This window comes from Polyodon spathula, chromosome 2 (assembly GCF_017654505.1).
Source record: "Polyodon spathula isolate WHYD16114869_AA chromosome 2, ASM1765450v1, whole genome shotgun sequence".
In the NCBI taxonomy this organism is placed as follows: domain Eukaryota; kingdom Metazoa; phylum Chordata; class Actinopteri; order Acipenseriformes; family Polyodontidae; genus Polyodon; species Polyodon spathula.
In genome coordinates this window covers 17,023,671-17,038,765 of record NC_054535.1, presented here as the reverse complement: position 1 = coordinate 17,038,765, position 15,095 = coordinate 17,023,671, and the positions used below count along the sequence as shown (strand labels likewise).

At 37.5% G+C, this 15,095-nt stretch overlaps 1 pseudogene; it reads left to right on the top strand.

Annotated features, from left to right (window-relative positions):
- The first annotated feature begins 43 nt into the window (after nt 1-43).
- Nucleotides 44-11,392, top strand: LOC121326185 (annotated as a pseudogene).
- Nucleotides 11,393-15,095: the final 3,703 nt, after the last annotated feature.

The window sequence follows — 15,095 nt, the reverse complement described above, 5'->3', positions numbered from 1 at the left end:
CCCGATGGAAAGCTGCAAAATATGACGAGTCAGGCTCCTGCTAGGAAAAGCAACAAATAAGAGTATTTGTCACGCTGCCCATTTTGGAACAAGAAAAAAAAAAAACACAGCTGATAGACCGGTCGTGGCTAGTAATTACCCAAACGGTGTGTCTAAAACTGTGGTAGAGAATCAAATTCAAAGAATGTGGGGAACGTTTTCTCTACAGTGATTGTTATAGCCCTTCCCTACTATTGGCAATAGGAATTACCCATTAGAGGAGCGGCTTTGCTAGTTTAGCAACACATACAGTAGATAACAGTGGAACTGAAGTTGTTTTTTTTTTCAATAGTGCTGCAAGGTAAGAAAGATTTATGCGAGCTTTGTAATGTGTCTGTAGTAACAATACATTTCATGTTTTCAGGACGCATCTCACTGGTACTCCGCATTAGCACTTCATCTTGGTTAATTGCAGTTAACTTCAGTGTTTATAACGGGACATCATTTTGTGTTAACGTCTGCTTTGACCGATTTAGAAATATGTCTATTTAATTATTTGAAAACAATCTTCAGAATACGTGTCTAGGCGGTCGTAGTTGCTGCCGCTTTGTTTTCCGCGCCAGTATCCCTCACCCAATCATATTAGGAAAGCGCTAAGCCACACACGGGCAGGGATGCTGTTTGGGAAACTAGACACACACAGCCGACATGGTAACAGTGCTGTTTTTAGTCAAAATGTCCTGCGTTTAGTAGTATCCACATCTTTAAGTTAGCGACTGTGACAAGTTACTTATATGATATTATTTTTATATATTCCATTTTATTAAAAATACGTCTGGTTTCACTAACCCCTATTAGCGTTAAATCTAGGACTAACAGGTAAAGTGGGTTTGTGCTAATCGGAGACTGAAAGCAGACAATCTGTTTTTCAGGTGCTCATTAAAATCATTTGTATGTCTTTTAATGATGGGAAGAGTATGTGTGGTGTCAGGATAGCAAGATATTTACGATATTTAATGTAAAATAGATTGCAAGATTGAAATAGCTGTTTACCAAATATATATATATATATATATATTATAATATATATATATATATATATATATATATATATATATATATATATATATATATATATATATATATATATATATATATATATATATATATCTTTTGTCATTTTTATTGGAACATTAAAAAAAAAAATTACAGCAGTTAAGTACAGACGAACATTCCCCATGTTTATTTCCCGCACCCCTCCCTTGCTTAAGGGGAATGCCAGATAAAACAAGTCTTTGTGGAAATACTAAGTTTTTCTTTGTCTGCGATAGATTAAATGGTAGCCGTATTAGTCTAGAGATGCTAGACAAAGAGAAGGAGATATGATACCTTTTATTGGACTAACTATTAAATGAACAATTAACATTTTTGTTTTGTATAAAATTTAATACAGAAACAACTTTTCTGTGTGGCAGAGGAATTTCTAAAAACAAATAAACAAAATAAACAAGTAATACCTCATAAAATATTAAAATTGTATGAACAATCTGAGGAAATAAAAAAAGAAAGAAAGATGAATGGTGGAAGTCAGTTTGTGGAAACTCTGAAAAAACTAAGCTATCCCAAGGCTTCAGAGCTCAATGAGGAAGACTTTGACTGTCTCTTTGAGACTATGGAGGGCAGGTCTTTCCTGCATTGGTTCCTGCATTGGCATTGAATAACCAGAACCTACTGAGTGAAGAGGAGGTAAAAGCATTCAAAGCTCTCAAAGAATCAGGAAAGCCTGTCTTGGACGAGGACGCCATGGGCGAGGTTCTGAAAACGTGTTAAAGCACAGAGTCGAAGGAGTAGGCTCTGCTGGAGGAACTGGAGCTGGTGAAGCTGGAGGAAGAGCTTTACGCTCTGAGGAAAACGAAAAACTTGAAGATCCAGAGGCGCAACAAGCTTTAGATGATGGGCACTGTGAGCAGGAATGCTTCCCTCAGGCTGACTGGTGAAGAGGAAGAGGCCGCCAAGGGTCTCAAGGGAACGATGGAGATGCTGGGTGCAGAGAATGCCAAAATAAACAGTGAACTTCAGTCTCTAGTGGAAGAAGTGAAGCAACTGACGGCGTTCTTCACCACCACCACTGCCGAGTCCAAGAGAACCTCAGTGAGCCGGCCATCTGTCTTCCAGTCCCAGTTGGCCCTGGATCGTTACCTGCAGCAGGAAGAGCAGAACACCAAGGCACTGGCTGCTTACACCAAAAAACAGTTCTTTGAAGGGATTACGGAGCTATTGGAGAGCTCGAATGAAGAGAATTTCAAGCTTCTGGACATGAACGGGAGTTTGATCTCCAGGGAGAGCAGCCAGGCTTCAGAGGGGCAGAGAGAAGAGATGGCCAGGCTGCAGTTTGCCTACATGGCATCCCAGTACCAGCTGGTTCAAAGGAAGACCAAAGAGCAAAGTGCCAGGGCTGGTCTTCAGTGGAGCAAAGAGAATCAGCACTCCTTCCTTGGGTCAAAGGTAAAGTTGAGTGTGTGTGTGTGTGTGTTTGTGCCAATTTAGTTTCAGTGAGATTATTTGCAAATGTTTTTTGTTATTCAGAACAGGTATATTTTAAATATTTTTTTTTACAAGATTATTATTTTAACCCAACTAACATTAATTAGGATAGGGTGTATAATTATTATGTTCAGTATTTGGCAGTGAGGTGAGGCTGAATAAAAAGATATTCAGTTTTGGTATGTAAAATGAAAAGCTTTCTTTTTCTTTCTTTTTATTTTTCACAAATAAGGGAGCAGTGACAAGGCTCCTAAAGCTAATGACAAGTAGGATTTTATTTAAAAATCTTGAAGTTGGGGGGGGGGGGGGGGGGGGGGTGGAATTCAAAGAACCAACTCTAATTTATTACAACACCCAACTGTAATGTGCGTCTGTCTCCGCAGTTATCTGGCGATGAAGACGACCTGTAGTCGCGGGGGATCCGGTTAAAGGAGGAGCTGGAGATCGTGGAACAGCAGGTGGGGGTGCTGAGCAGAGAGAGGCTGCCGGTCGTAGTGTGGGAGAACGCCCAGCTCCTGAACATGCCAGTGGTGAAGGGAGATTTAGACCTGCAGATCGCCCGGCAGGAATACTGCACCTCCCGGCAGGACGAGGCGTGCAGCCACCTGCTTCAGCAGAAAGTCTCCTTTGAACTGTTGCCTGTTGTCTGGCCTGAGAGATGGAGCTGAGGAAGCACAGGCAGTTCCACCGGCAACTTGGGGATATCACTAAGGGGCTGGAGGAGAGCAGGAGGGGGCTGGCTCAGCGGCTGGAGGCCTTCTCTGACCCCAGCCTCTCTAGCACTGTGAAGCAGCGCAGCATTATAGGCTCTACAGACTCCACTTTCCGTAGGTATGTCCATTCGGTGAAGGAGCATTCTGCCGTCAACTGGATAGGGTGGACTCGTCCACATGTTGTGCAGTATCGTTGTATAATACGCCATATAACTACTACTACAGTATTTAACTTTTTGCATGCGTTATTTAAGATGGGTTAGTAAAGGGTGGGGGTTAAGTAAAACTCTGTTTAACATTAAAACGATGTAGCTAATACAGTTAGATGGGTTTTTCATTTCAACAGAAATATAACATGGAATACATTTTGGATTAAAAAAAAAAAAAGGCTTAATTAAGGAAAATATAGAAATGTACATTTTCTAAGCAAACTGTGAGGAAGTATGTTTTTTGTCTGGAAAACAAAACGTTGCTCTCATAGTAGCAGCTTTTCACAGGAAACTGATTTTGATGTATCGGCACAACCGTTAGTTGCAAATTCTACCAGAAGCCATAATAGTGGTACAGTATTTCATGTTAGATTTCGAAATGTCATATTTTTTCAGTTTTTCGTTAAGTATATGTAAAACTGCAAAGCGGTATGTAATTTTATATGTTAACATAACATTATTGAGCAGGTTTCATTTGACTTTATGAAGAAAAATTAGTTTATTCTGTAGGGTGATGCAAAGCTTTTGGCCATAGCTGTAGACAGACAGATAGACAGACGTGTTGATATTCTTGTCTCTTCCTTTTCATTCCCAGACTTTATCAGATGCTCGAAGGGGAGACTGGGAAGGAGCAGCTGTTCAGAACGTATGAAGGCTTGGAGCAGGCAGCTCAGAAACTGCGTCAGGATGTCACCTTGGTGAAGGATCGCTTAACAGCTTCCAGCCAAGAGCAGTCTTTCCTTACGGCTAAAATGGAGTCTGAATTGGACGTGCTTTGCAATACTAATTACTGTGGGCTTAAGCATCTCATGCTTACGCCACAGGTATGTTTAACAAAGCAGGAGCAATTCTTAAACTCACAGGTATGTTAATTCATAAATTCACTAAAGTCACATTTGAAAACCTTTAAGGTATTGTGAACATTTTATTATTTATCTCAATTTATGGGCAATTGGTAACACTTTGTTTACTCTTAAATAATCCCTACTTACATAATTAACGCTGACCCATTCCAGGGCTCGCAAAATTTTGGTAATGGTACTTTTGTTGACATTTGGTTGTCCAAACAAATGTCAAGTTGCCCGTAATTGACCTATGGACTGTGATTTGTACAAAGTACACTGTACTCAATATAGGTAAAGTATCTCAGGGTATCTCACACCAAGGAAATGCATGTACATGGATTAGGGAGTGGTTAACATGTTGAAAACAAAGTACTAATTAGAGGAGAAACCTCAAAATGGAGTGAGGTAACTAGTGGAGTACCATAGGGATCAGTATTAGGTCCTCTGCTATTCCTAATCTACATTAATGATTTAGATTCTGGTATAGTAAGCAAACTTGTTAAATTTGCAGACAACACAAAAATAGGAGTGGCAAACACTGTTGCAGCAGCTAAGGTCATTCAAAATGATCTAGACAAGATTCAGAACTGGGCAGACATATGGCAAATGACATTTAATAGAGAAAAGTGTAAGGTACTGCATGCAGGCAATACAAATGTGCATTATAAATATCATATGGGAGATACTGAGATTGAAGGAATCTGTGAAAAAGGCCTGGGAGTTTTTGTTGACTCAGAAATGTCTTCACCTAGACAATGTGGGGTAGTTATAAAAAATGCCAACAAGATGCTTGGATATACAGTGAAAAGTGTTGAATTTAAATCAAGGGAAGTAATGTTAAAACTGTACAATGCATTAGTAAGACTTCATTTTGAATATTGTGTTCAGTTCCGGTCACCTTGCTACAAAAAGGATATTGCTGCTGTAGAAAGAGTGCAAAGAAGAGTGACCAGAATTATTCTGGGTTTAAAAGGCATGTCGTATGCAGACAGGCTAAAAGCATTGAAACTATTCAGTCCTGAACAAAAAAGACTACGTGGTGACCTGATTCAGGCATTCAAAATTCTAAAAGGTATCGACAGAAAAAAGAAACAAGGACCAGGGGTCACTAATGGAGTTTAGACAAAGGGGCATTCAGAACAGAAAATAGGATTCACTTTTTTACACACAGAATTGTGAGGGTCTGGAACCAATTCCCCAGTAATGTTGTTGAAGCTGACACCCTGGGATCCTTCAAGAAGCTGCTTTAAGAGATTCTGGGATCAATAAGCTACTAACAACCAAACAAGCAAGATAGGCCGAGAGAATGTCCTCCTCTCGTTTGTAAACTTTCTTATGTTCTTATATACTTTTTCAACATCAAAATTCCATTATTTTTCCAGATTTCCATTTGTTTTTACCAGGCTTGTGTTTTTGTTAGTTTCTACTAGTTTTTTGGTAGTTATCCACATAGGCAGGCAGCCGCAGAGCATTATAGCTTTTTGATCCAGAGCAGAAGTTGCTCCTGGTTTTCTAAAAGTATTTGTCAGAATCTGGAGGTGCATATCTAGCAAGAGACAATGCAGGTATGCAAAGGAGAAGTAAGATACAATCTAAGAAATGTCCAATATTTGAGAACTACATTACATTATTTACAAAAAGAATACACAAAGTTGTATACTGCAAGTATACTTGTGCCAAAATAGGATAGTATAACGGCACCAATAGTATACTAAAACCAGACAATTTTGGCACAGTTATACTTGCAGTATGATACTTTTTGTAAGTGATGATATTGGATTCTGATCCAAACTTCTTTACACCTTCTTAAATGTTGAACACTATGGGTGGTGAAAAATAACAAAAATGAAATAACAAATGTGCACACATTTATATATTAAAAGTGTCGTCTATTAAACACATAAGTCAAATACTAAGTACAGTAAACCCTCGATGTAACAACCCTGTTTGGGTCCAAAGCCTTTTGTTCGCTATAGTAAAAAGACAACCCAAAACGAACAATATAAGCTGCTGGAGCAAGTTAAGGAAGTCACCTTGGATAAAGACATTAACTAAACTATTACTAATATTTTACTGTTTTATTCTTTTATTTTCTTTATTACAGTATTCACTACTAGCACTAACTAATAGTAGTAGTAATAATAATAATAGCAGTGAAATTTGTGAATAAAACTAGAATTACGAGTACAGTACCTATTTGTGGCATGCTGCATCCAGTATTGTGGCTGTATCCTATTCATTGAAGAACACAGTACACACACACACACACACACACAAAAAAGTGCATCAATAAAGTTTCAGTTTTGTTTCAGTTGCAAATGTTAATTGAAATCTTGGTTCCTTATTTTAAAAAACAAAATGTTGCTTTGCCATGCTGGTTGCATAGAGTCAACATCAGCAGCAGCTTGAATTTATTTTATTTGTTTTAAATCCGTATTTATTCGTATAATTAAGGCCATATAGAGAGGATGTAGTAAAATTATATATATATATATATATATATATATATACATGCATATATATATATATATATATATATATTATATATATTATATATATAGATATATATATATGCACACATGCAGTACACGTTTTCAAAAGTCCAAAATTTTAGTTTCAAAATTTTAAAAGTTTTGTGAAAAAATGCTGTAAAGTAAGAATGCTTTCAAAAATAGACATGTTAATAGTTTATATTTATCAATTAACAAAATGCAAAGTGAGTGAACAGAAGAAAAATCTACATCAAATCCATATTTGGTGTGACCACCATTTGCCTTCAAAACAGCATCAATTCTTCTAGGTACACTTGAACACAGTTTTTGAAGGAACTCGGCAGGTAGTTTGGCCCAAACATCTTGGAGAACTAACCACAGTTTTTCTGTGGATTTAGGTAACCTCAGTTGCTTCTCTCTCTTCATGTAATCCCAGACAGACTCGATGATGTTGAGATCAGGGCTCTGCGGGGGCCATACCATCACTTCCAGGACTCCTTGTTCTTTACGCTGAAGATAGTTCTTAATGACTTTTGCTGTATGTTTGGGGTCGTTGTCATGCTGCAGAATAAATTTGGGGCCAATCAGATGCCTCCCTGATGGTATTGTATGATGGATAAGTATCTGCCTGTACTTCTTAGCATTGAGGAGACCATTAATTCTGACCAAATCCCCAACTCCATTTGCAGAAATGCAGCCCCAAACTTGCAAGGAACCTCCACCATGCTTCACTGTTGCCTGCAGACACTCATTCGTGTACTGCTCTCCAGGCCTTCGGCGAACAAAATGCCCTCTGCTACAACCAAATATTTCAAATTTTCACTCATCAGTCCAGAGCACCTGCTGCCATTTTTCTACACCCCAGTTCCTGTGTTTTCGTGCATAGTTGAGTCGCTTGGCTTTGTTTCCACGTCAGAGGTATGGCTTTTTGGCCGCAAGTCTTCCATGAAGGCCACTTCTGACCAGACTTCCCTGGACAGTAGATGGGTGTACCAGGGTCCCACTGTTTTCTGCCAATTCTGAGCTGTTGGCATTGCTGGACATCTTCTGATTGCGAAGGGAAGTAAGCATGATGTGTCTTTCATCTGCTGCAGTAAGTTTCCTTGGCCGACCACTGCGTCTACGGTCCTCAACGTTGCACATTTCTTTGTGCTTCTTCAAAAGAGCTTGGACAGCACATCTGGGTACCCCTGTCTGCCTTGAAATTTCTGCCTGGGAGAGACATTGCTGATGCAGTATAACTACCTTGTGTCGTGTTGCTGTACTCAGTCTTGCCATGGTGTCTGACTTCAGCAACCTCACCTTGTTAGCTGAGTTTGGCTGTTCCTCAGTTTTATTCCTCCTACATAGCTGTTTCTGTTTCAGTTAATGATTGTGTTTCAACCTACGTATTGAATTGATGATCATTAGCACCTGTTTGATATAATTATGTAATCATACACCTGACTATATGCCTACAAAATCCCAGACTTTCTGCAAGTGTACCTAGAAGAATTGACGCTGTTTTGAAGGCAATGGGTGGTCACACCAAATATGGATTTGATTTAGATTTTTCTTCTGTTCACTCACTTTGCATTTTGTTAATTGATAAATATAATGTATTAACATGTCTATTTTTGAAAGCATTCTTACTTTACAGCATTTTTTTCACACCTGCCTAAAACTTTTGCACAGTACTATTATATATATATATATATATATATATATATATATATATATATATATATATATATATATATATATATATATATATACACACACACACACACACACACACACACACACATAGTACTGCAAAAGTGTTCAGACCCCTGACCAATTCTCTCATAGTACTGAATTACAAATGGTACTTTGAAATTTTGTTCTGTTTGATATTTTATTTTTAAACACTGAGACTCGGAATCAATTATTGTAAGGTGACATTGGTTTTAAGTTGGGAAATATTTTTAAGAAAAATAAAAAATGGAAATATCTTGCTTGCATAAGTATTCAACCCCTGTGCTGTGGAAGCTCCCACTTTGCACTGATGAAAGAAATTGCCCTAATGAGGACACAATTACCTTACCATTGGCCTCCACCTGTGAACCATTAAAGTTGCTGTCACATTTTCTGCATAAAAACCCCACTGTTGAAGGATCATTGGTAAGGCTGTGAATCTGAAGGAAAATGGAGACCAAAGAGCATTCTACAGAAGTTAGAGATAAAGTAATACGAATGCATAGATTAGTGAAAAGGTACAAAATAATATCCAAGTGTTTGGATATCCCAGTGAGCACAGTTGGATCAATAATCAGGAAGTGGAAGCTGCATCACACCACCCAGGCACTACCAAGAAAAGGTCGTCCCTCAAAACTCAGCACTCAAACAAGGAGAATTGTGAGAGAAGCTACAGAGAGGCCAACAATCACTTTGAAGGAGCTACAGAGTTCAGTGGCTGGAGTGGAGTAATGGTGCACCAGTCAACCATATCAAGAACACTGGCCTGTATGGGAGGGTGGCAAGAAAGAAGCCGTTACTCAAAAAGTACCATCTGAAAGCACGTCTGGAGTTTGCCAGAAAGCATGAGAGTGACAGAGCTGCGATGTGGGAAAAAGGTTTTTTGGTCAGATGAGACCAAGATAGAGCTTTTTGGCCAGTACTCAAAGCGCTATGTGTGGCGCAAACCTAACACTGCCCATGCCTCAAGACACACCATCTCTACAGTGAAGTATGGTAGTGGCAGCATCATGCTGTGGGGATGCTTCTCATCAGCAGGTACTGGGCATCTTGTTACAATTGAAGGAAGAATGGATGGAGCAAAATACAGGAAAATACTGCTCTACCAAATATTAATGTGTGGGGGTTGAAAACTTATGCAAGCAAGATATTTCAGTTTTTTATTTTTCTTAAAAATATATCCCAACATATAACCAATGTCACCTTTACAATAATTGATTTAGAGTTTCAGTGTTTTAAAATAAATTATCAAACAGAAATATATATATCGAACAAATATATATATATATCATTGATAACTGCCGTATTTGATTTATATTCGATTTATTATTTTTCCTGGGTTGGGAAATTAACATTAACAATTTCATAAATTCTTTACATTTGTATAGCATTGGTTATGTTGATTAAGCGGATGTATTTGTATAAACATTGTTACAGTAAATGCATGTATAGAAACATTAAGAACATGGTATGTAGTAAATTTAGTGTGTCTGTCAACTTTCTTTTTTCATTATACCATTGTCATTAAAGTAATCTGCACAATGGTTGTGTTTATTTCACAGTTGATGGGTGGCATTGTCATATAGATACAAAACTATATGGTAGCAGTTTAATTTTCATACCCTTTAGCAGTATGCAGTCTAGTGTAACTTTACTTCTGTATATCTTTCCCTACTACAGTAGAATTTAATATTAAAGATGCCCTGGGATACATTTAATTTGATCAGAGCTGGTGAGTGGTTATTGGTTTACTGTGTGGCCCAGTGTACCATCTGAATAAACATAAACTTATATTGGAATTCTGCAAGCTTTACAGTTCAAATTAATTCACAGGACCTGATTTAATGCTAATCTCAGACTTGCCTCTCTAAGTAGCCTATAGTGAACAGAAAACCAATTACAAGTTTATCCTTAGGATCTCAATCTGTCTTTTTTTTTTTTTTCTCAGGAGTTGGGTGAAACAATTCTTCAGCTGGAGTCCCAGTTGAACACACTAAACCAGCTTGTGGTGGGAATTCTTAATGATGTCAAGGGAAAGAAACAAGCTGCAGCAGATGGATAGGGAGCTTTATCTTTATTTCTCTCAAGATGAAGATTGCCTAAAGAGTGTTGTGGAAGAGTTGGAGAAGAAAATCAAAGCTCTGTCTCTTGGTCAATGATACTGAAATGTTGGCATTGTTCTAAAATTGTATTTTTTTTCTTTCTTGTGAAAGAATCAATATTTATTGCCTGTTTTTCAAGGCATATAATTCTGGCATTCCTGTACCTGAGATTACCCTAAACATGCCAGATTGAATAATGGAGACCACTATACAGCAGTCCTCGGTCAGGCATGCTGGCTTTTCAGAAAACTGCCTTATTCCCAAGGAGAACTTGCCACATTGAGTGATTTTTTTGACCCAAAGATCAGTGCATTGCTCTCTTTAGCAGATACCGTGGGATTCCATGTGATCCCTAGTCTGGATGTTGTCACCAGTGGAAGAGCCACAGACACCAAGGCCAGTTGTGGAAAACTGGAGGAGCTTAAAATTAAAAATCTGAACTTTCAGAGCACTTGAACATTTCAAATGAAAAGCGATAGTTTTCACGTTTTAAGTAACATAGTGAAACCTTACATTCCGTGAATAGCAATTTTATATTTTGCTTGACACATCAATAACATTTGTGTTAAGATTTTAAATTTTATTTAATTAAATAAAAATGCAGAAATAAAGCTCTAACCTGATACCTGTTCTTACACAGGTAAAAAAAAAAAATCTTAGTAAAAACATATAAGTAAAAAATTCTTGCTGTAAAGCAAGGTTTATCAATTAAATAATTTGTTGTACAGTTCATTTTTAAAGCGTCAACTAAGATTTTAATACAAGCATTAATAAAGCATTGCTTTTTTTTTTAAAAGTGCATGGTATGTTGTGGTTCATGACCTGGTAGTGAGTTTAGAGAGTACTGAAGCATTCAACCCATCGGGTCACTGCAGTATTTCTAATTAGAGCACACACACATAAGCTAAATGTGCATCAAAAGGAGCTTTAAATAGAACAAAATGACCTTTTTTTTTTTTTTTGCACCCAATACAGTACAGTTTTGGTTTTGGACCCTTTGGATGTCTTGGATGAAACATGGTGCATCTGCTGAATAAAACCATTGTCATTGCTGTTCAAGTGAATGCACAGTTTACTAATACACAACGTTTTAATCTTTGTTGTGCAGTCTGTCAGATTTAATTGAAAGAACATGGAGCGCAGAAGCCGGGTAGGATCTGACCTTTATCGAGGACCCCTGTCGGGCACTGCTCAGAAGATAATGTCAGCCATTCGTTTTCAGTATTCAGACAGGACTGCAAGCACCAGGGAGGATAGGCAGAGTGAGTCATGTTGTAGTATGTAAGGGTGTCTCGTTTTGAAACATAAAGACTCAATAACAAAGTTTAAAATCACGCTGTAGAAACCTGATGATAAACCTGTTAATCATAAGTGGGGCAATTAGTAGCATATCCTTTTGCTGTATTTTTTAAATATAGTTTTCATAAAGCACAGCATAAAACTAAAGATTATTGTACAATTTTAGAATCAGACTGGTTATTTGAAAAAGCAGTAAATGTAACATTTTATGAAGTTGAATGTAGGTACTCTGCCCCTCACAATTATTTTTTAATACTGTGCTTGATGGTGACATCTGCAAATTACTTCCTCCTTTTTTTTTTATTCCATTGAAAGGAGTGGTACTTTTGTTTTGAGTTTTCCTTTGTTCTGATGCGTGGCCTATAGTTTCAGTTTTTCTGTGAGTATTTTGCTCTTGTTTTTAATAAGAACCTCAAATGTTGTTCCACTAACTCATTTTATGGTAATAGTGTGTAAGGTTACGGTCGTAGTTTTCACTGAAACTATAACGTTTTAAAAGTGGGTAGATGCTTTAACGCTAAACTAATTGTTCTGCTACCAGCTTCTGATATCCCAGTTAAGTTACCTTTTGAAAAATGTTACTGTTACACACTGAGATGCAAGACTATTTTGTAGCTGGGAGAAATTAAGCTTAGGGGTAGATCAAGGTACTTGTTCAAGGTTTCCCAGTGACTCACTGGCTGTGTGGTATATTTTACCTTTCCCTTAGCTCATAACTTAGAGACCACCAGCCAGTTATACCAGTCATGCAATGGTTGCTTCAATGAGAATAAAAATGTAGTTTTCCTGTTTCCCTCTCAAAGGAAATATGCCGACTTCCTGGCACCTTCTGGAGCGTTGCAGCACCTTTTTTTTCCCAGTTGCCATTCTAGTTCAGTTCATAATTTGTGGCCAACACCAAATTTTTGCAACACCAAAGAAAAAAATATATAGAAGATATCCAAGTTATGGATACTATATATCAAACATTTTTGTAATGCCATGGTGAAGATTGACAGAAGGCCAGGTGGTGTGGCAGAGAAGCTAATGAATGAGGATTTTCCATTCCTCTTCTGCTAGCCTTTGTGTATTTCTGTGAATTGGGTGGGGTGCATAAAACGAGGACCAGGATCGGGATATGGCCACACCTGTTCTATTAAATAAATGATTTAGTTATCTGCAACAAAAATGTTTGCTTGAATTAGTGCAGATAACCTCTGCTGTGGAGCACCGCCCCCCAGAGGGAAGCCAAAGCAAGAACAGCCTTGGTGGGAAGGAAGATTCTGAGACCAAGCAAAGGAAAAGAATAATCAGGTTAGAGGGAGAAATGCCTTAATAGTTCCAGTGCAAGGAATACTTTTTGTCTGCGCTGACTTTCAAGTTTGTTTTCTGAAAGCTGTTATTTGTTTTTTACGTTCTGTTTAGCAGCCTCTGTTGTAGCCTTTTGTTTAATGTGTGATTCTGAAGCTAAATAGCGATCGATCATATTTTCTCCAAAGTCACATTACGAGATGTGCAAAACAATTTACCTTCATCTGCATGTAAAGAAAATATCTATATTTCAGAAATATCTTGACACGATCTTCAGCCAAAATATACTTAGCTTTCTTTGCTTTGCCATCTATTTTTGGTATTTTACCTCCAATGCTAAAAGCTATATTTTAGCAACTGAAATCAAAATAACTATGCAACACTGACTTTGTCCCACCTCCTATTGTACAGTACAGGTCACAGAAAAGCCAGTACAGACGCACTGGTAGGCCGATTAAAACATCGTTGTCATGTGAACAGTAAACAAGAAAGTTAACCTCTTTGGAGAATTTTTTTAAATGTTTGGAATACAAAAAAAAAGCCTGTCTACAGAAATTAGATACATAGTTTGCGTTACTTGCAGTGTGCAGTAGTCCATTTAATTTTTGTTTTTTTTCCTCTCTCTCCGTACCAGTCCGGTATGCATTGGTCCCTAAGGAGGTGAATTTCGCGGTGACCCCTGAATTTCCCGATTTCCCAGAAGTCACGAATTAGGTAGACCCCTAGTTATACTAAATTGTAGTTGCTTTATTAACGCCAAAGTATGATACTGAAAGTACACCATACAAAGAAAATCTGTGAAAGTACTGTAATACAGAATTTGGCAATTTACAAAATAAAATTTCAAAAACAATTCTTATTGGGCTTTCTCAGTCTGTGCCAAAGTAATCCCAACAAGTTTTCTTTTTTTTTTTTTTTATCAACAATTGAATCCATTTATAGATATATTGTTACAGAAGCTGTGTTAAACTAAAACTATGCAGGCTGTTTGCTTGTATTCCACTAACAATAAGATTTTAACCCCCCCCCCAAGTGTGTTTCACTTGTTGTGATACTAAGGTATTGTGTTCTTTGAATAACACATGGGAGAACAGAACACCATGGTTTAATGTTCCAGTAGTATTTGTGCTAAACCTTTCTGGTTAGGTGAGATTAGTTTCTGTGTTTTCATGTGGCAGGCCATCAGGCAGCTTATGACAGACAAAGGTCTGTGGCTGATACGTTGTGTGTTTGCCTTGCAAAAAAAAAAAAAAAAAAAAGTTTTTTTTCCATCTCAACAACTTTTGGCAAAAGCACTATTTACATGTGCTGTCAAGTTCAAACTACCTACTGTAAATGCTTCCTATTTATATATATATATATATATATATATATATATATATATATATATATATATATATATATATATAAAAAGACAACATGATCCATTTTGTAAAGTAATATGCAACATCATATGTTTTTAAAAGCCAATTAGGAGTGATGTAGAAAATACATTTTGTGAAAGTGTACATTTTTAGGAATGTTACGTCATCATCCAGGTTATTCAGTGAAAGAATTGTGCAGAAATCACTGACCTGTTTTACTTTGAAATCTACACTGTGTACAAAACATTAGGAACACCTGCTCTTTCCTGACAAGGTGAATCCAGGTGAAAGCTATGATCCCTTATTGATGTAACCTATTAAATCCACTTCTATTAGTGTAGACGAAGGGGAGACGGGTTAAAGAAGGATTTTTAAGCCTTGATGCAATTGAGACATGGATTGTGTATGTGTGCCATTCAGAGGGTAAATGGGCAAGACAAAAGATTTAAGTGCCTTTGAACGGGGTATGGTAGTGGGTGCTAGGCGCGCCGGTTTGAGTGTGTCAAGAACCGTAATGCTGTTGGGTTTTTCACGCTCAGCAG